At 38.5% G+C, this 21308-nt stretch overlaps 1 protein-coding gene across 1 annotated transcript in view; it reads right to left on the bottom strand.

The window, feature by feature from the left end:
* The window catches only part of KCNMB2 (potassium calcium-activated channel subfamily M regulatory beta subunit 2), a 302287-nt gene extending 283251 nt beyond the window's left edge, over positions 1 to 19036 (bottom strand). The window contains exon 1 of the mRNA XM_086394968.1: positions 18759 to 19036. The gene's annotated coding sequence lies outside the window, so the exon portion shown is untranslated. The remainder of the gene's footprint in view (positions 1 to 18758) is intronic.
* Between the last annotated feature and the right edge of the window lie 2272 nt (positions 19037 to 21308).

Below are 21308 nucleotides of genomic sequence, written 5' to 3'. Positions count from 1 at the left end.
TTGTTTTTGCTTTGGGTTTGTCTCTTCATTCTTTCTGGAGTTATTTCTCCACTGATCTCCAGTAGCATATTGGGCACCTACTGACCTGGGGAGTTTCTCTTTCAGTATCCTATCATTTTGCCTTTTCGTACTGTTCATGGGGTTTTCAAGGCAAGAATACTGAAGTGGTTTGCCATTCCCTTCTCCAGTGGACCACATTTTGTCAGAACTCTCCACTATGACCCATCCATCCTGGGTGGCCTTACATGGCATGGCTCCTAGTTTCATTGAGTTAGACAAGTTTCATTGAGTTAAACTAATCAGATTGGTTAGTTTTCTGTGATTGTGGTTTACATTCTGTCTGGTCAATAAATGTTAGCTATTAATTTTTTTTTTTTTTTAGTAAAAATTCATAACTTTATTTCATTAATGATAAAAGTTCCATAATGGATTTAACTATAGACAGTAGTCATTTTGCCATTTAATTTTAATATTTTTTGCTAAAATAGTTTGGTCCTGAGATATTCTTTTGCAATGCTTTCTTTCAGTTATCTACTCTCTCTTTTCTGCCTACCATCACCTCTCTTGAGTTTATTTTCAGGAAAGCCAATATGAACAATCCCTGGTATAAGAATCTCTGAAGTTAACCAGCCAACAAATGCCCAGTGCTAGGTGACCTTCCTGTCCTCAGCCCCATACTCTGTCCCTTTCTGTCTCTGGGGCACACTCCCCCTCATTTCTTGCACTCAAGTGGCTTGCCCATGTATCTGCTTTTTAATTTTGTTCTCAACAGGCATCCTTAAAAATTTATGTTGGCCAATATCTAGTACATCTTTCAAAAATTTTTCATCTAATCTTGTAAACACATCCAGACCAAGGCTAGCCCCAAATCAAATTCTTTGGTTTTTATTTTTTTTAGCATGATGCCAGATGGTACTTAGGTAGGATAATAAAGAAAATCTGTTTTCTTCCTCACATTTCATATATCTGTCATAAATCATAAGTGACTTTTGTTGAACAACAATTTAGAAATTCATGTTTCAGGTGAAGGTTCAGTTTGAATTTCATTTTAATGTTTTATTAAAATTGATTTGCTTTGGTGAATATGAATTAATATGATATCATTTTAGAGGAAATTTGTTGACAAGCAGTGATAAAAATTCAGCTGAGATAACACTTTGGCATAAGATGGTTTTTTTTCTCTTGTTAATCTTTATTGAGGAGATACCAGTAAGAAATCCTTAGCTCTTAATATGCCTTTGAAATACAGATAACATCAAACTGTACTACGTAGGTAAGAAGGAAGAAATCTAAACACTATTAAGGGTGCTGTTAGAATTGACTGTGGCATTTATTCACAAATCCAGCAGACCACTGAGGCTTAAAATGTATAGCTTATTAGGTCATTACTTTTGAATACAAATTATAATAATTTCAGGGTAATAGAGTGTTTAAATTTCTAAAATTTAAGGAAAAGCAGGGATAATTATTATGTTTGCTTGAGTAAAACAGTTACAAAAACAACAATAGAAGTGGAAGGACCTGTGATCCAAATTCTACTTAGACTGAGGAAAGGTAATTTTACAGGGAAGCAGCTCATGCACTACACTGATAAGGTCAAGGTCAATTTTGGGAAAATGGGATGGGAAGGAAATAAAGCTTATGATGCCACTGATACGTATTAGGTTATGGAAAGTATTAGGTAAAGAGAATTAGGACATAATTTATATTTTATCTGAAATGGGTTGTCAACCTGAATTAGCTTGGAGGTTGGTTGGCAGAAGAATAGAATTATTTTTTTTTGTTTTGTTATTCAAAAGATAAGATTAAGGAAAAAATAGAAAAATCATGTGATGATATGTTAAAAAAATGTAAAATCTGTTATGAATCATTTTGCTCCTTTACTTAACTTTCCTTTGTCTTTTACTACTTCTCAGTGTAGAAGCTGGTGGTGCAAGTGCTGTTAAATCATTCCTCGACAGTTATCATTTAGAGTCATATCTGTAAACCTTGGTCAGCATCTGGCTGAGGGCCAGCACCATGCATTAGGGGTTTACTTAGTGGGTAAGGAGAGAGCAGAGATAGATGTTAATCCACAGGAAAGCAGATTGCCTGGGTCAGCTGCTAGCAAGACCTTCGTGCACGAGTCCTCTGCTTCCCTCTGTTTTTTCTTGAACCCTGGGCATGGTCTTCTTGGGACCTCACTGTCCATCCTGCACAGGGGAGCTTGTGCACGTTGGCACCAGGGCAGCAAATGTGTCAAATGGCCAGTGGATGTTAAATAAAATGCCTGAAAATTTGGGAAACAGCCTGATTTGTCTTGAACCTCAGCTTCACTACTTACAAGTTGTATTGCCTTGGGCAAGCCCACTGCTCTCTGAGCCTCAGTTTTCTCAAGCATAAAATGGAATACTATGAGCACTCATTTCCTGGAGCTGTTCTAATGTATGCATGAGAGAATGTGTGTCAAATGCTTAGCACAATGCCTTGAACTTACTATGGGCTCACAAGCTACAGTCGATATTGTATAAAGGGCCTGCCATCTACAAAGTGCTCGATAAATGGTGTGTATCATTGTGGACATTTTTAAGGTCTTGTTAGCAGTGACCATATCAAAAACGAGGTAATATTTCTCCATGGTTATTGTCTCCAAATCTTCTCTGGAAATGTCTGTGATTGGTGAAACAGGCTCCACAGGCAGAGGTGATGGGTCCATATTTAGGCAGGCAATGTGGCCCAGGGGTTAGAGTCAGAGGAACTGGCTGGAATGATGATTCTGCAATTATTTGCTCTGGGACTTGGGGCAGGACTTTCAATGTCTTTGGACTTCAGTTTCCCTGTCTTAAAATGAGAGTGATAATGCCCACTGCCCAGAGTTATAGGACTTCTAGGAGATGAATTCAGTGTGAATTCAACATGTTACCTGAAAATTAAGATGCTTGTTCATCAACTACCAAGAGGCCCTCGTGGCCAGCCTATCAAAAGAAAGAACCTATGTCCCTATTGGCTCTTTGTCAGCTGCTCTCAGTCTTGCTTTCCTTTGGGGGAAAATTTCCTTTAAAGAATGGTCTGCTTCCTCACCATCTGCTCAGTCTTTTTATGCCATTGAAACTGATTTTAATGCTCTACCTTTGTTTTGGAAAATGATCTCCTACTTCACAATCCCAAATCACAGAATCCAAAGCCCTTCTACCTCTTTGAACTCTGTAATATTTGACACGATGACTTACTCCCACATTAATGAAAGCAAGAGGGGCCGTTTTTTGAGGGGCCACTGAGTGCGGTACTGTGCTAGCTCCCTTGCATTGTGATGCTGTGTGACTTACACAAATTCTCTAGGTGTATTATGGCCCTGTTTTACGGAAGAGGAAACTGAGGCACATAGATGTGAACTAACTTGCTTAGTGTAACTTAACTGTCACATAATTGCTGTAGAGAGATTGAAACCCTGTTAACCCTGCAGTTTCTTCTTGGGGTTTTGTCCTCTCCTAGCTTCTATTTGGGGCTTCCCTCATAACTCAGTTGATACAGAATCCCCATGCAATGCAGGACCCTGGTTCAGTTCCTGGGTTGGGAAGATCCCCTGGAGAAGGGAAAGGCTGCCCACTCCAGTATTCTGGCCTGGAGAATTCCATGCACTATAGTCCATGGGGTCACAAAGAGTCAGACACGACTGAGCGACTTTCATTTTCTTTCACTTACACTAGCTTCTATTTGTAGTATTTCTCTATTAAAATACTCAAAGTACTCTGTACATTTCTTAAGGCATTTGTCTCATTCTTAACTCCTGCAACTTGAAATAATTTCTGATAAATTTGTAATCTCCTGGAGGACCTCCTTTAGCATAATGCCTTGCTGAAACAAATTATTTTTCTACGAAGGGAACATTAGACAGAAAATTCTCTTTGGGCTGCTAAGTCTAAAGAGTCACCATTAAGTAAGAACATACAAACAACATAAACTCCTTCCTTCCTTGTTCATTTACCTTTATAACAACATAACCATGATTTTCTCAAACTAAGAGTTTCCTTTGGGTTAACTGGTCCAGAGACTTTTTCATAGTATTGCAGGGGTAGAGAAAGACAGCTTAAGAGATAAAATGTGCATATTTTCCTTAGAGGTTGCATCTGAAAACATCATTGCTGTTCTGATTAGTGTATTAATGGTAAAGAACCCCAGCCAGGGTGGAGTGTAATTTGATTTAGATAAACTCTAGGTTAGGTAATGCTCAGGAGAGAAATTTGAGCAAGTTTGTGTGATGTGCAGGTGGACCATAAACAAGAGACAATGAGTGTTATTACTTTTCCTGCTGACCTTTATTTAACAGAATTCTCTCATTAGAAAAGAGCTTGCTTTAGCTTATTGTTAACATTGCTATTTGTTCACCTGCTTTGAAAAAGGAACAGGCAAGGGCAACCACTGAGGGAGATTAATAGTTTGCCTGCTTCATGTTGTGCAATGTTCTTTTCTCTCTATCTCTTCAGGCCAATAACAAAGATATACAGATAGATAGGGCTTCCCTGATGGCTCAGGGGTAAAGAATCTGCCTGCCAAGCAGGAGATGCAGGTTTGATCCCTGGGTCTGTAAGATCCCCTGGAGAAGGAAATGGCAACCCACTCCAATATTCTTGCCTGGGGAAATCCCATGGTCAGAGAAGCCTGGCAGGCTACAGTCCATAGGGTCTCAAAAGAGTCAGACATGACTGAGCAACTAAACAACAATAGTTTGATACTTTCAGTGGGCAAGGGGTTATATACACATATTCAGTGGGCAAGGGGTTATATACACATATTCAGTGGGCAAGGGGATGGGGTATGAAGTGAATGCAAAGCATAATATGGGACACAAGAATATTTTAAATAAAAGTATACTAAAATATAGGCTTCTCAGGAACCTCAGCTGGTAAAGAATCCAGTTGCAACGCAGGAGACCCTGGTTTGATTCCTGGGTCGGGAAGATCCCCTGGAGAAGGGATATAGGCTACCCACTTCAATATTCTTGGGCTTCCCTGGTGACTCAGATGGTAAAGAATCCACCTGCAATGTGGGAGACCTGGGTTCAATCCCTAGGTTAGGAAGATCCCTTGGAGGAGGGCATGGCAACCCATTCCAGTATTCTTACCTGGAGAATCCCCATGAACAGAGAAGCCTGGCAGGCTACAGTCCATGGGGTCACAAAGAGGCAGACACAACTGAGTGACTAAGCACAGCACAGCACATTCTAAAATATAGATGACTACTACTAATAAAATGACCATTTTTCTGTAGGTGAAAATAACTGAATATAGGAAATTTCACATGGCTCAATGTTTTAAAGACACCTTGTTATATTGAACAAAATCTTGTAATGTATGTGATACTATCCCATATAACTAATAGAGACAAAGTTCAGAGAAGTTAAATGATTTGCCAAAGGACACATACTAGATGATATTCAAACTCAAGTCACCTTTTTATTCCTTAAGTCTGTCTTTTTATAAAATACAGTTCCCCTCTTTATAAAATTTATAAATTGAATAATATAAACAATAAAAATGTTTTAATGTGTGATAGGAACTAGCCAAAGGTAAAATCTGCTGAAAGAGTTCAAAGACTGGAGAGAAGTCCCTTCTAGATTGGAGGGCGAGGAATGCAAAGGGTAAAGGAGATGGAAAAGGGATGGAAGAAGTTTATATCCAGAAGGGGCCATTGGAGAGCTGGTAGGAGTTTGACAGATGACAGTGAAGTGGGTGAGAGACCGTCTTTGGATGTCAGAAATGCATGAGGCCAAGGAGCAAACTTGTAACACAGAGTGAGAGGAGAAAGGTAAAGATTAGGCTGGAAACTTATCAGGATACCAGAAATTGGAGAATCTTGATTTCCAATCCTGGGAGAAGACTTTATTTGCTTGATTAAACAAGAGTCGTGGAAGGGCTGTGATTAGGGGAGCTCCAAGGTCATTCTCGGTAATGTAGAGAATGTAGAAGAAATAGGCTGGGCAAGGGTTGAGCAGTTTTTCTCAAAATTTATGTGTAATAGATCTACTTTGGGTGTTCAATAAACTTTCTGGTCTCACCCCAAAAAATTCTGATTAAACATAAGCCACATAAACTGATATTTTTAAAAAACTTCCCTGGTCATTCTTGTGTAGGTGATTTAAGGACAGCATTTTGAAAAATCAGACCAGGAGCAAGGAGGTTGGCTAGCAAACTATCCTCATAACCAAGGTGTGAGAATGAAGGTTCTCATTTGCATAGGGAGGCATAAAAGGCACAGATGTAAAAAATATTTTGTAGGAAGAATCAATAGGACTCAGGTTGGTTAGGTCTACAGTTAGAAAAGGATTCAAAGACCATGGTTGGTGTCAAAACCTGGGTAACAAGTGGCCCAATGAATAGAAACATGAAACAGAGTGGGTTTATTAGGTCTTAACATGAATTTAGTTTTGCCAAATGAATTTCACAGTGTAAAATGGCAGCCACAGGGAAATGTCTACCAGGTAGCAGGCAGCACAGGACTTGACTTAGGGGCCAGGTCACACTTAGAGAGACGGTTTAAGCTATAGGTGTAGACAGGTAATACTTTCAATTACTGAAAGAATGTAAAAAGATAGAAAAGGAAAAAGAAGACCCAGTAAAGAGGAAAGATAGGAAAAAATCATAAGGCAGTAGGGGACCTGGGAAGTTAAACATGATTAAAGTCAAGGGAAGAAAGGATTTCAAGGGAGAAAAAAAAATTAGAGAGAGAGCCAGAGAGAGAGAAAGAGAGACAGAGAAAGAGAGACAGGGAAAGAGAGAGGATAGTCCACAGTTTTGAATGCTGTGATCAAGAATCCTGGGGGTTGTGAAAAGGTCAACAAATTGGATGATAAAGGATTCTTAGAAAGGGTGAAGAGGGCAGTCACAGGAATGCAGTGTGGTCAGAAATGATGCACCGGTGCCTTAAAAATAAATGAGGAGCCATAAAGCGGAGACAGTAAGTACAAACCACAATTTCAAAATGTTGTTTGATGAAAGCAAACTCCAGTCACTTTCCAGTGTTCCATAACCTCACCATCTATCAGTTATTCAAGCCAGAAATCTAACGTTATCCTTGACACCTCCTTCTTCACCCATCTACTCTCAAAATAAGCCCCTCACCAACTCTCTGATGTGACTGCCTACACACGTCCCCATCTGTCCACTTTTCTACCATCATTCTGCCTCCTGGTCCAGGCTACCATCATATGGATTACACTATAGCCTTTCAACTGGCTTCTCTGTGTCCACTCCTGATCTTCTCCCTTTTGATCATCACATTGCAGCAGAGATACCTTTGCAAAGCACAAGTATCTAGTCAGCCCCCTGTTTAACATCGTGAATACTTTTCCACTGCTTTTAGAATAAAGAGCACAAACACTTAACATGGCCAGCAAGGTCCTAACTAGCCAAGCTCTTCCTGCCTTTCCAGCCTTATCTTTAACTACATGTTGCTTGATTCCTGCCCTCCAGCCATACTGGCCATCTATTAGAGGCACAGTCCTCATCTACTCTCTCTAACAGGCTTCCTTTTTATCTATTTACTAATTTTTTAATTTACTAATTTTCATTAGAATGTAACTACCTGATGTGAAGAGCCGACTCATTGGAAAAGACTCTGATGCTGGGAAAGATTGAGGGCAGGAGGAGAAGTGGGCAACAGAGGATGAGGTGGTTGGATGGCATCACCAATTCAATGGACATGAGTTTGAGCAAACTCTGGTAGAGAGTGAAGGACAGGGAAGCCTGGCATGCTGCAGTTGATGGAGTTGCAAAGAGTCAGACACGACGTAGCAACTGAACAACAACAAGCTCCATGAGGGCCAGAAATTCCCCCTCTCCCCGCCCCCCCACCCTCACACACACACACACACACACACACACACACACGGCACTTGGTCGATGTTGAATAAGTGAACAGCCATTGGTTAGCCTTTGCTCATGCTTTCTCTCTGCCTAGAAAGCTTCTCTTCTCATCTCTGCTGCTTTTACACTTGCTCTTTTGCTTTCACTTTTATGCTTCTTCATTAAACAACTCAGTCATCACCTTTTCAGAGCTTTCCCTGACATCCTTGACTACCCTACCCTAATGTCTCCAATTAAATAATCTTAGTGTTTATTACCTTTGAGATTGTATATTTATTTGTGGGACCATCTGAATACTATCTTTCTCATTCAGGACTGTCACCTCCATGGTTGAGGGGGAGGGCTTCGTTTTGATTTGGCTCAACATTGTAACCCCCAAACCCATCACAGTGTTTAGTCCACAGTGAAAGTTCAACTCAGTTTTGTTAAATAAATGAATGAATACTTGAAGGAATGCAGATATAAAATGAGGACTTATAAAGAGTGGGAAGATGGAGAATAGAATTTTTTTTTTTTAAAGCACGGACATGGACACCTGAACACATTCATAGGCCAATGGGAAGAATCTTCTACTAAACTATCTGAAATCAAAATTGCACACAGGCAACTTTTCATATAGACATGAATCATCTTCTGTTTTCTTTGTACCAAGTTTTTTTCTTTTTTCAGTTTCAGTTTAGCAATAATAAATCCACTTGTCAATGAGGAAATAGGCCTGGAAGATTGAGAAGCAGGTCGTAATAGATATTCTCTAGCCACTTTTCTCCACATCAGGGCTATTGTTGTCTTTTATACACCTGGAAAGATTTTCTCAAATTTGGTAACATATTATCTAGGCCTTCCTTTTCCTTTTGATATGAACTTTATTTCCCTCTCTCTTTTCTTTTGATTCATTCCAGCAGAGAATTGAGTCCTGTGCTGTTCTATTTTTATGTTTTTAAAGCAAATAGTTACCTTGAGTTGTCTACACAGAGAGCCCCACATGGCTGTTCCCAAGCACCACACAGGATCAAAAAAAACCACCAGGAAGTGAAGTTAAACCAGTCATTGATCATCCTCACAGAGAGGAAGAAACTGGACCAGTCCTGTTGCAATTTTGTCTAAAGTTAGGTATTATTTTCTTCTGGATTTCAGCTTGTTGTCCCCTCCCCATCCTGCCTCCAGTTTCTTCATTTGGAATAAATGGAAAATTAAAAAATATCCAAAGAAAATCAGTGGTCCCAGATTTACTCAGAAATATAATCCCTTTGAGAAAATTATAGTTCAGCTTCATAGAGCTACAAATTCTTCCTATGGTCAGACATTTTTGGGTGCTCATACACAACCAAACTCAAAAATTATGTCATGGGAAAGATTTACCAAGGGTTTCTTTCTCCTTCTCATAAAGTGCTTTATGTAGCATGGCCACACTGATCCTCTGCATCTGATGCAGAGCAAGAAAAGTTCTAGATTTGCATTTGAATTGCTGCCTATTTTTCAACTTTCTGAGTTTCACTTTGAAAGATACTTTACTTTTGTAGATAAGAATTATGGAGTCAGGCACATGACTTTTACCAGCTTCCCAGTTAAAAAAATTAAACAATAATAATAATAAAAAAATTAGTCTGACAAAACCAAACTAATTATTTTTAAAGTCCTGAACTATGTCACAAAATACAGTGGAATCCCCCAGACCTGCATAGGGTTGTAAAGGCTTTGTTTTGACCAAGTTCCAAATTGAATCCTCCTTCAGAAGAAGCCTACATGGGTTGGTTTTGTAAATCATTTCCAACTGCAAATGCCTGTGAGTTAATACAATTCTATGAATAACGGGCAACCTCATGATTCACAAGCCCTTCTTTCCTTCCTCTTCCATAACAGCCTTGTCTACACCGTCATGCACGAAGAGGGTCCAGTGGAATTAAGACTAGTGTAGTTTCTAGAGCCCTAAATGTCCAGTCCAGCAGCCTGGTAAATAATGATAAGATGTTAAATTCTTATCATGGTAATATAACTTCTGTAATGTGGCTTTGCCTCGGGGAATACGGAAGCCTAGCATGCTGCAGTCCATGGGGTCACAAAGAGTCAAATATGACTGAGCAACTGAACAACAGCATAGCGTTAAGAGGGGAGTGTGTATCAGTCAAAAAGTTACTTTAAAAGCATGATATATATTTAATACAGTTCTATTCATCTGAGAATTGTAAAAAACATAGTGCCTGCTCTCAAAGAGTTTGCAACCTAATTATCTAGTCTAAAATTATACTTTAAAATGTAGTTATATATTTTACTACTTGCCTAACTATTCTTTTTTACTCATTAAGTGGAATTATTGAACGCTGAAAATGAGCTTTTATGTCCAGAGTGTTCTAGAGTTTTAATTTCACACAGGAAAACACCAAGATGACAAGGAACCTGCATGTGGGATTCATCTGACATTTTCCTCATTTAGTACAAATGCTGGCAAATGCAAACCAAAGCCTTCCCATCTAGTAATATAAGCATCTTCTCTTTCTTTCCTAAGAAGTCGACAGGCTTGGTATTTTGACAAGTGATTTATTCCCTCCCCTCCCAGCGAGCTGAAATCCTCACCCAGGCTCGTCTGTTACCCTGGCTTTGATGAGGAGGAGTTTAGGAATTTGCTGTCTGAGGCTGTCAGACTCCAAGTTGGCTTTGAATGGAACGTCCCATCATACTCTTCACAAGATAGGGTAGTGACTGGATAGACAGTAGCAAGGAAAGGACGGAGGAACAGCCACTAATGCACCGGAAAGGACCTAAGTGTAAAAAGAGGTGGGACAACAGGTGAGCAAGAAGCGAGTAAGCCCATGGAAGGGCCAGGCTTCACTATTAAAACACAGTTCCTTCCATGCGGCACTCTGTTTCTGAGGTGCATGACTGAGTTGTCCACTTGGTCATTTACCCTCCTTGGGTCAAAGTGGATACTAAGAAACCTAGTGTAGACATCAGTTCAGTTTAGTTCAGTTCAGTCACTCAGTTGTGTTCGACTCTTTGTGACCCCATGGACTGCAGCACGCCAGGCCTCCCTGTTCATCACCAACTCCTGGAGTTTACTCAGACTCGTGTCCATTGAGTCAGTGATGCCATCCAGCCATCTCATCCTCTGTTGCCACTTCTCCACCCACTTTCAATCTTTCCCAGCACAGGGTCTTTTCAAATGAGTCAGTTCTTCACATCAGGGGGCCAAAGTATCAGAGTTTCAGCTTCAGCATCAGTCCTTCCAATGAGTATCTAGGACTGATTTCCTTTAGGATGGACTCGTTGGATCTCCCTGCAGTCCAAAGGACTCTCAAGAGACTTCTCCAACACCACAGTTAAAAGCATCAATTCTTTGGTGTTCAGCTTTCTTTATAGTCCAACTTTCACATCCATACATGACTACTGGAAAAACTGTAGTCTAGCTGTGACTAGATGGACCTTTGTTGGCAAAGTAATGTCTCTGCTTTTTAGTATGCTGTCTAGGTTGGTCATAACTTTTCTTCCAAGGAACAAGTGTCTTTTCATTTCATGGCTGCAGTCACCATCTGCAGTGACTTTGGAGCCCCCCAAAATAAAGTCTGTCACTGTTCCCATTGTTTCCCATCTATTTGCCGTAAAGTGATGGGACCAGATGCCATGACCTTAGTATTCTGAATGCTGAGTTTTAAGCCAACTTTTTCACTCTCCTCTTTCACTTTCATCAAGAGGCTCTTTAGCTCTTCTTCACTTTCTGCTGTATGTATAGACATCACTGACTCATTTATTCAAGAAAGAAATCTAATACAGACACAATTGATTCATTTATTCAAGAAATACTTATTGAGCATTAGCCACTGCCAGGAGCTGTACTAGGCACTGGAAATATTGTCATGACTATGACCCAGTCCTTAACCTCTAGGGACTTAGAATTTCACTGGGGAGGAGGCAAGCAGATAAGTGAACCAAAGATTATAGCACAGTATGCTAAGGGCCACGGTAGAAATATGTAGAGTATTTTAGAGCAAAAAGGAGCAATTTCTTGTGAAGATTTTTTAAAAAATCAAACCTTGAAAATCTGTGACATTTTTATGACAATGTCACGTCTCCATTTTTGGAGAGATGTATCACTGTTGGGACCAGTTGCACTTAAGCATGTGGGTTTGAGAAATGACAAAATATTAAAGGAAACATCCATACAACACAACAGTTACTGGCCCAAACCAACCTTCAAGAAGATGAGATCTGAGAAGTTGTTTGGTGCAGGATGAAGTTCAGAACTGATTCAAGTTTAGCCTATGTAGTAGATTAGTATTTGAGTTTCCCAATAGTTTAATTGGTGGTGCTCATTTCTATTGAGCAATTAAATGAAGTTAAATTGCTATGCATTAAGAATTTAGTAACATAAATCTAGAATAATTGATAATGCTAATTGCCAATTTCATGCACGCCCTGCACAAAAGTCATGTTGGGTGATGATGCATTCAGTTTACCAGTAATTCAGCCCATACAGCCTTAAGCAGAGTGAAGACAGGAAATGTTGAAACTGGAGCTCAACAAGGCTGAAGAAAGACACTTGGTTAAAGTCCTTTAAAAACAAATCTTTAAAATTTGGTTTCATAGCTCAAAAAGCAGATATTTTCTTGATTTTTCCAAATTTGCATCTCTCATTTTATTTCTAATAAGAAATGAGCAAATGTCATACATTTCAGGAAATTCTTTTTCTAGTGCTGACCAGATGCTCAAACACCTTGAATTCTTATATGATGTCTAAATGCTTAAATGACTCTTAAATGATATCTACTGAATGAGCTTAGAGGCATGTAGAAGCAAGAGGTAAGAACTAAAGAGATACTTGAAATCAAAACTCTCAGTGTCATAATATGTGCATGCTCAGACTCTCAGTTGTGTCCGACTCTTTGTGACCCCATGGACTGTAGGCCACCAGGCTCCTCTGCCCATGGAATTTTTCAGGCAAGAATATAGGAGTGGGTTGCCATTTCCTCCTCTAGGAGATCTTCCTGATCCATGGATTGAACCAGAGTCTCCCGTATCGCCTACATTGGCAGGCAGATTCTTTACCACTGCACCACCTGGAAAGGGCATGTCATAATACATATAATGTTTAAAGTTCATTTTAGGTAATGATAGTTAAAGTGGTGATAGGTAATATGTGTCATGTACTTGATTTGTGCCAAGCACAGGGCTAACAGCTATGCATAGATTATCTCACTCAATCCTCATGACCCCAGTGTGTTCTATGACTATCTGCATTCTGCTGAGGAAAAGGAGACTCAAACCAAGTTTAAACAACAGGAATGAGCAGATCTGGGATCCAAACTAGGGTCTTCACGGTGGTGAAACTGATGTTTCCATGCTGCATTATACTGCATTCTAGAGACTGAGGTTTTTCTTAAGAAGCAAGTTAGCGTTCATTTAAGTAGTTTCATTGCAGTTTGAGTCTACTTTTTGTTTAAGGAAAGAATCCATGAGGCATACACATGGTCATAGAGGAGAGAAAAATCTTTTCTTCAGGTTCTCCCTTTAAAAAAAATTTCCCTAATCACTGGCAGCCTTTACTCACTAAATATATTAAAGATAGTTAATCTGACATCCTATGTATTAGGAGTCTCTATGGCTGAAGGGAGAGTAAATTTCAATAGCTTACTAGTTTTTTGACCTTGCGCAGTTTTAATGATTAAATTCTCTACACCTTGGTTTTCTTACCTGTTCAATGAAAAGTATATTTACTACTCTGACACACTGTAAAGATTAAATGACAATGAGAACTCTATTACTTTTTAAGCATCTCCTCTGTGCCCAGTACTCTAATGGGGGCACTGGCATACTTTATCACATTTAATCTTTAACCCAAAGAAGTAGGTATTATTATCACCATTTACCAGTGAGGAAACTGAGACTTGTATGTAAAGTTTAAAAATAAAATAAAATTGGAAGAATAAAAAAAAAAAATAAAAAAATAAAATCTGGTTACACAGCTATGAAGTGAAAAAGGTAAGTTTCAGACCAAACCTGTCTATTCCTAAAGCCTATGTTTGTCTCAGATTTTATATCCTTTTCAGATTACACTTCTCTTCACTATAGAGCATTCAAGAAATACTGGGAATTATTATTTGTACTCAATTGGGAAAATAAGATTCTTTTGTTACAGCTTATTTGAAAATGTGTACTTTATGAGTGGTAAAGAGATCACTGTTAACCAGACCAGGAGACTGATCATGCTGATTTTGAGAGAAAGAAATGCATGTAAGCGAATAGTACAGTTGTTGATTGTTATTGATTGATTCCTAGTGCCACACAGGACACCGGGCCTTGTAGGCTCAGGGAGGCATACTGACTCCACTTGTACCTTTCAACCTAGCTTTGCCACCCCTTCCCCATCACCAGAAGAGCACAGGAAACGGAGGATGCGTCTGTGTCCTCAGTCATTTATAGAGATCTGTGAAGATGCCTTTTTGAAATAGAAGTCAACTTTTGGATAAGATCAAATTGAGGCAAATTGAATTTTTATTTGCTTTGACATAGATTGGGATCAGTGATGTGATTATTTTCCTTCCTATGTAGACAGGAAAAAGAAAATCATCTTGATAAATCTCCTTGACTTTCTTCAAGGTGTTCAGTATCTTTTTTTGAAAAAAAGAAAAGATATTATGACATAAAGATTAGACCCTGAGGTTGAAAAACTTCTGCGTGGAGCCTAACACAATGGATTTTGATGGGGGAAAACGTTCAGTTCCTACATTCAACAGTTTATTCATTCACTTGACTATTGGTGCTATAGGATACATCAGGGAACAAAACAAAGTCCTTACTCTCATAGCATTTACATTCTAATAGGAGAGAGACAGGCAATAAAAACTCAACGTACAATATGTGGAGGAATTCTTTGGTATACTATAGAGAAAAATCAGGGGACTAGGAATCAGAACTGTGCAAGGGGTGTGATTTGAAACAAGGTTTTCAGGGAAGTCTTCTCTGACAAAGTGGCATTTGGCTGAGACCAGAAGAAAGTGAGAAACTTAATCAATAGCTATGGAGGGAAGAATTTTGCAAGCACAGAAACGTTAAAGGCTCTGGGGTTTGAGTGTGTGGCATGTTTGAGGAATAGCCGGGAGGTCAGTATGGCTGAAATGAAGTACAGTCATAGCAGAAGGGGCCAGAGAGGAACCCAGCTGCTGATCATGCATGGCCTGTATGCCATTGGAAGGATTTGGGTTTTATCTGTAAAATAAGATGGGAAGATATTGGAGACTTCTGAGCAAAAGATATTATGATATAACCAATTTTGAAATGTCCACTGATGTTGGGTACAGAATAGAATAGGTACATGGGAGCACAGGGAGGACGAAGCAAAAGATCAGTGGTGAAAACATTGTAGTAAACTAAGAGTTGGTGATAACTTGCCCAGAGTGGTTATAGTGGGAATATTGAAGTAGTTGAATTCTAGGTACAGTTTAAAGGTGGAGGCAATGGGATTATTTGTGGTGTGTCAAGGGAAGAGAAGATTCAAATAGGACTCAAGTAAGTAGAAGAATAGAGTTTCTACTTACATACATGGGGGAAATATGGGAGGAAACATTCAGAAATTTGACTTTCAGCATGTTAAGTATAAGGTGCTTATAAGGCATTTAAGTTTTGTAAGAAATTGAATATGTAAGTTTGGAAGTTAGGGGAAAAGTCTAGGTTAGGAATTAGAATTTGTGAGATGTTTATAGTTTCTAAGGACCTGAGACTCATTTAGGAGTAAGTATATAGACAAGAGACAGGGAAGCCTGGCGCACTGCAGTCTGTGGCGCTGCACGGTGTCGGACACAACTTAGCAACTGAACAACAGTAGAGATAAAAAAGGGATTTATAACTGAGTCACGAATCAGTCCAACATTTCAACATTTAGGAGATAATGAGGAACCAGTAAATGATGGATATTAAAAAAATTACTCTGTCTATAGAATTAAACACACACACACACACATTGTCCTTTTCTAAGAAATCTAAGTTGAGGTAGGAATCAGTCTCTGAGAAAAGGTGATGCTGAATTTTTCATGATGTTACAAGAAACCCAAGGAGGAAGGTGTCTAATAGGAAATAGAATTTCTACTCAGTCTTGCTTGGATCAAAAAATTACTTTGGAATTTAGGGGGAAGACATAGTGTGTGATATAATGTATGATAATGAGAAAAGATGTCAGCATGGTTGGGAAAAAAACATGGATAAATTTTGATGGTAATCTTTGACAATTAATATATTTTCTTTTTGAAAAAATATTAAGAACTCTAAAAATCTTCACAACAAATAAATAAAAAGAATAAAATACATCAATAATACCACACTGAGATAACTACTGCCAACATTTTGGTGCAGCTTTTTTCTAGTTTTTTATCACACACACATATATATCAAAATCAGGATTATATGTACATTATTGTGGTCTTCTGTTTAATTTTATATAATAGCAGGAATATTTTTAGATTTAATTTTCATATTTTGGTACAAGGAGAGAGATGATCAAAGAGAAGATTGTGCTAGTTTGAGAAACGTCTGGTCTGATATCTACTGATAAAGTAGAATGATGACTGGGTGTGTATATGAGAGGAACAGAGAAGAAAGATGATGAGACTGGCCTTAGTAACTTGTGTCTTGGTGACTGATACAAGGGCTGGGTTACCCGTGGGGACTGAGAAAAAAAAGTCTGACCAAAGCTTTGCTTATTTTTTCATGTCAGGGTAGATTTCACACTTGCTTTCTGTGTAACTGGAGCATTGTTGCTTTTTCATTACTAGATGTAGCAGAAACTAAAAGGAAAGGATATTTGGAAATGTTTTGGTTGATATCTATTTATATAAACAGGTAATGAAATTAACTTGTAACACAAAATAGGTTATTTTGACTAAATTACTTGGTTTGGCTTTCCCTACCAGAGAAAGAAAAAAAATCATCATATTTCCCCTGTAATTTTCATGGTGTAGGGATTTCAGTATAAACAAATACACCACCAAAATATTATATAGAGCCTTTCCCCACAAATCTGTAAAAATTATGAAAAGTGATTTTAGTTGATCAGTAAAATGTTATGGGTATGACCACTGCAAAATAATTTCTTCTGTTAACAACTTTGATGTCTTAGATTGCCTCTAAAATAACTGCCTAATTAGATTAGATTCAGAAGATATTGGTAAAACCAGAACTAATGAAAACAATAGAAACAATATTCAGTTGTAATCTGACAGTAGTGACTAAATGTGTGTGTTTCTGTCTATGTATTATGAGCTCTCTTTTTCTGTATATGAGCTCTTGACTGGTGAACACAATTGGCTAGAGAATGAGACTTTACAAGGTCAAGGTCACACATTCCACTAGCCCCAGAGAAGCAGAAAACAATGTCATACCCCTCAATTGCACTAGATATTCTGACGATTGTTTTTTGGACATGTGCTCTTGGTCACATAAAGACTAGCCAAGGGAGTTTGGTTCAGTAACAATCATCACACTATTAGGATAAAGGAACACACAACTTTAAGCATAGATGCCACACACTACAGGGCAATGATTTCAACTTTGTGTTTGTGAATACACAGAAGTCACAAATTTGCAAACTCAACTGCATCATAGAAGAGAAAAAGCCCCACTTAGCCTTGATTCTAGTATTTAGCTGAAAACATAATTGTCTGTCACTTTTATTTCTACTTAATACTACATTACTATAGAAGTTTGAGATATACTGAAAAATAGTACATTCTTTTATGAATATACAATTATTCTATGTATCTTCACCATTCATTATAACCAAAACAATGCATCAGAATATAGTTTTTCAAAACCTAAAGTAACATCCTTACATCTTGGAGTTTGTGAAGTCTAATAGAGAAATAACACAATAGCACGGAGCAATTCAGTCACTACGTTTCTGCCACTTCACATTGAGGGTCACATGCAATGACAAATACTGAAACTTGCACCATACATCAACTTGGAGAAACACTGGCTTTTGATCATTGCATTTTTTGCTTAAAAAAAAAAAAAAGCTTATGATTTCCTGACATTTCCTTTGCTGATTGAGCTATACTGATCCCATAATAAAGTACAAAGCAGTGTAAGTTCCCCCTGCAAATCCACTCATTATCCACTGGACTTTGGAACCCAACTGCCCCTCTCATCTCACAAGGAGGACTGTGCTTTTATGCTGTTCTTTAAAAAAAAAAAAGGAAAAAAAAAACTGAACCAAGTCCATAACCTCTAACAAATCACCATTTCCATCTGCAGCCCTGGCAGTTGTTTAAAAGCAAGAGCAGGAACAGAGAGAAAGCCCCTTCTTTAGTGCAAAACTCTTGATCTGCTTTAACCAAACCATTTATACAGTGTGGATCAGCCTTTCAATATGCAAAATGGATGAAGGTACCCAATTTTCTTTTATAATAGATAAAATTCAAAGTAATTTTATCAGGGAAATCCACCGTAATCTTCTAATTTCCCTTAAAAAAAATTAGTCTCTGGCTATCAAAACACACTGATCATAGGAATAAAATATTTATCTAACAGGTTTCAAGTCTTAAGGACAGCTTCCTCTTTTTTTTTCTCGGACCTTTATGCCTCCCACCCACCAAAGTCCTCGCTCAACCCTACCAACAGCCCAGCTGGCACCACAGATAAGAAGCAAACTGTTTTCTCCGTGACCTCTAAGCATTCTACTCCATGGGAAAAGCAACGTGGAATGCACACTCAGCAGGCTAAGAGTCTGGAGCCAGTTTGTTCTCGAGGCATTGCTGCCATAAAACATAATAGTATCCACTGTGTTTTGCTTTAAGCAGATCGGTCTCCCACTCCCTCTCTCCCCTTCCTGCTTCTCACTCTGCACCTGCCTGCAATTCACGACCCACACAGCACAGAGCAAACAAAAAAGCACGAAACAGCAACAGATTCCTTTGTTTTACAAGCAAATCCTACCTCCGGTAGTTGTCACATCTTCCTCAAAAGCCACGCTTAATTTTTAATGACAGCGATCCAGTGCAGTCCTCCAAATAGCCACCGGTAATCATCATTACCTCTTGTGCCTAAAGCCTTCCTGAACCATTAATGTCACAACCCTTGCTAACTCATAGCTTTAATACTCCCTGCTCAAAATGTCTGAAAGAGTTTGGAAGGACAATAGGAGTGACAGGCACGCTAGACAGCCATGCTTGAAATTAGTTATCTGAAGCTCCGTTAAAGCTGCTTCTTACTGTTTTTAAAGCGTGCAGGAGGTAGGATTTATTAGCCTATGATGGGCACGCTGTTTCTGTTTTTATTAAATACTGTAATAGGCTGTCTGTTAGCAATGCTGTGATAGGTCCAACATCAGTTCCCCACTGCTTTCAAATTCTCATATTAAAAAGAGAGAGAGAGGGCTCAGACTTCCTTACCGAGACTGAGATCGACACCACCCTGCCTACTGGATCACATTGCCAAATTCTTTTTAACTACAGGAGAGAGAATTCCTTTTGCAAATTGGTGTTTTTACATGGAAAGTGAAGTTGAGAATAAACATTCTAGGATTCCCCAAACAATTCTCACTCCCAGCAAGGGAATCCTTCCCTTCTCAGTTACAAAAATAAGAATTCTCTGGAGTTAGGTAAAAGAATCAGTCCCCATAGGAAACGTTCTCCTCATTACCGAGGAGGTAGGATTCAGGGCATACATTTACATAAAATTTCAAATTAGTTATCAAAGGGATTGAAAGTATCGATGAGCACATTATTTCATACTAATTTACGAAGCTCTAAGTCCCAGTTTGAAGCAGTCATGTGCCCGGCCCTACTGTCCAAATGGAAAGAATGAATGATGGGTGCAAGGGATGGGTAAGTGTACACTACCTTGATCCACTTTGGACCGTTGTAATCATGGAAGGTGGAAGAGGGATTTCTTACCATTGGTCAGAGAAGACGGTAATTACTTGCTAGAAGTGCTACTCTGAAAAGTTCTATGTACTTCTCCAAGTAGGGAGGCGGAAGAAAGTTCTTGGTGGCTCACAGTATCGCAGAGGATGTGATCTACTTCCACTACTCAGGTTTAGTCTTTTCCTTCTGCTCTCTCTCCCTTCCTGCTACCCTAGGAGCAGTAAGTTTTATACTGGTTACTATGGAAACCAAGTGGTCTGCTCCAGGGGAGGGGCTTAGAGAAAGCGGCAGATGGAATAAGAAGGGAACTCTACTATACTGGCCTATAGAAGTGAAAATGAGGTGGGATTAACAAACAAAAACTACTGCAAAACAAAATCTCAAAGGAGATGATTGCAGATCAACACTATTTAATTACTGGTATTTTTGTTATCTGGAAATATTGTTATGATTATAGCATCCATTATTTATTATATGCAAGAACTGAATATCTGAATTGCTCAGATATCTGATTTTTTTTTAAAGACGTATTTTTCCCTTTCTCTCTGTTTTTTCCCCTTTCTCTCTGTTTTTTCCTTTCCTAAACTTCTGGTTGTTGGTTTTATTCTGCCTTAATTGTATGTGAATTTTAGCTGCTATTTGACTGGTCACAATTTCTTTTCAAGAATAAAGTGTGACTTAGTGAGAAAATCTCCTTGTATCACAAACTGTAAACACATTTCATTCTGATTAAGTATTCTTACAGTGATTTCCCCAGGGCAAAATCAGAAAATATTACAATTTAAAGTTCAAAAAATAATTCTGCTCCCATTATGTTGGTAGGACAAAAAGGCTTTTTCAAATTTTCAGTTCTTAAAGTAGAAAAAAAGTAATTTTTTTATATTTTGTCCAAAACCTTTCACTAGCCTCATGATCATGCAAGAGAAACTGTTTCTTAGCCAAGTAATTAAATTTCACAGTTTTAAGGAGTCTGGGGAATACAGAATTATTGTCTTTAGTACCTCATTTTCAGTTTGTAATTGGAGTAACTCACACCACTGAAGGAAGAGCCTGAAAATTCCAAAATGAAATTGTTGGGAGATTATTTTTCAGCATTTAATAAAAATTCAGTGGATTTATTTTTAAATAGTCAAGCATATAATTTAGAAGTTTTGTAATGGAAGAAATATTATTTCATGGAAAATGAATTTATGATATTCTCTTTAAAAAATGACAAGAGTAATATTATAAATTGCATATCTCAAATAATTTTTTTTAATGTAAGGAAGTATTTAAATGACAATTTAAAAACGTTTAACAGCACCATATCTGATTTGTGAGGAGAGAGAGAAAGAGAAACTCCCTTCCTCAGTTGGATACTTCCCTCCAGTCTTACGTGTGATCATTTTAGGAAATAGCTGTTTATAATGTAAGAGATATAGATAGGACATTGATGAAGAAGATGGGACTGGGGCAGAGATAGTTAGTGATGCTTTAGAGAGGCTTTGTCTCTGGAGGAGCGAAAATCACTTGACCTCTCTGAGGATGAAGCAGGTTTCCAGAAGACGCAGTTCAGATGGGAGTGGGATGGGGTGAAAGATGGCTTGTTGAGGTAATGGAGAAAGAGCAGGAAATGAGGAAG

Source organism: Bos grunniens, chromosome 1, assembly GCF_055505025.1.
Source record: "Bos grunniens cultivar Pamir isolate PY7600 chromosome 1, Bosgru_T2T1.0, whole genome shotgun sequence".
NCBI classification, from domain to species: domain Eukaryota; kingdom Metazoa; phylum Chordata; class Mammalia; order Artiodactyla; family Bovidae; genus Bos; species Bos grunniens.
The sequence above is the reverse complement of the archived record's forward strand: the minus strand, read 5'-3'. Positions and strand labels throughout refer to the sequence as shown.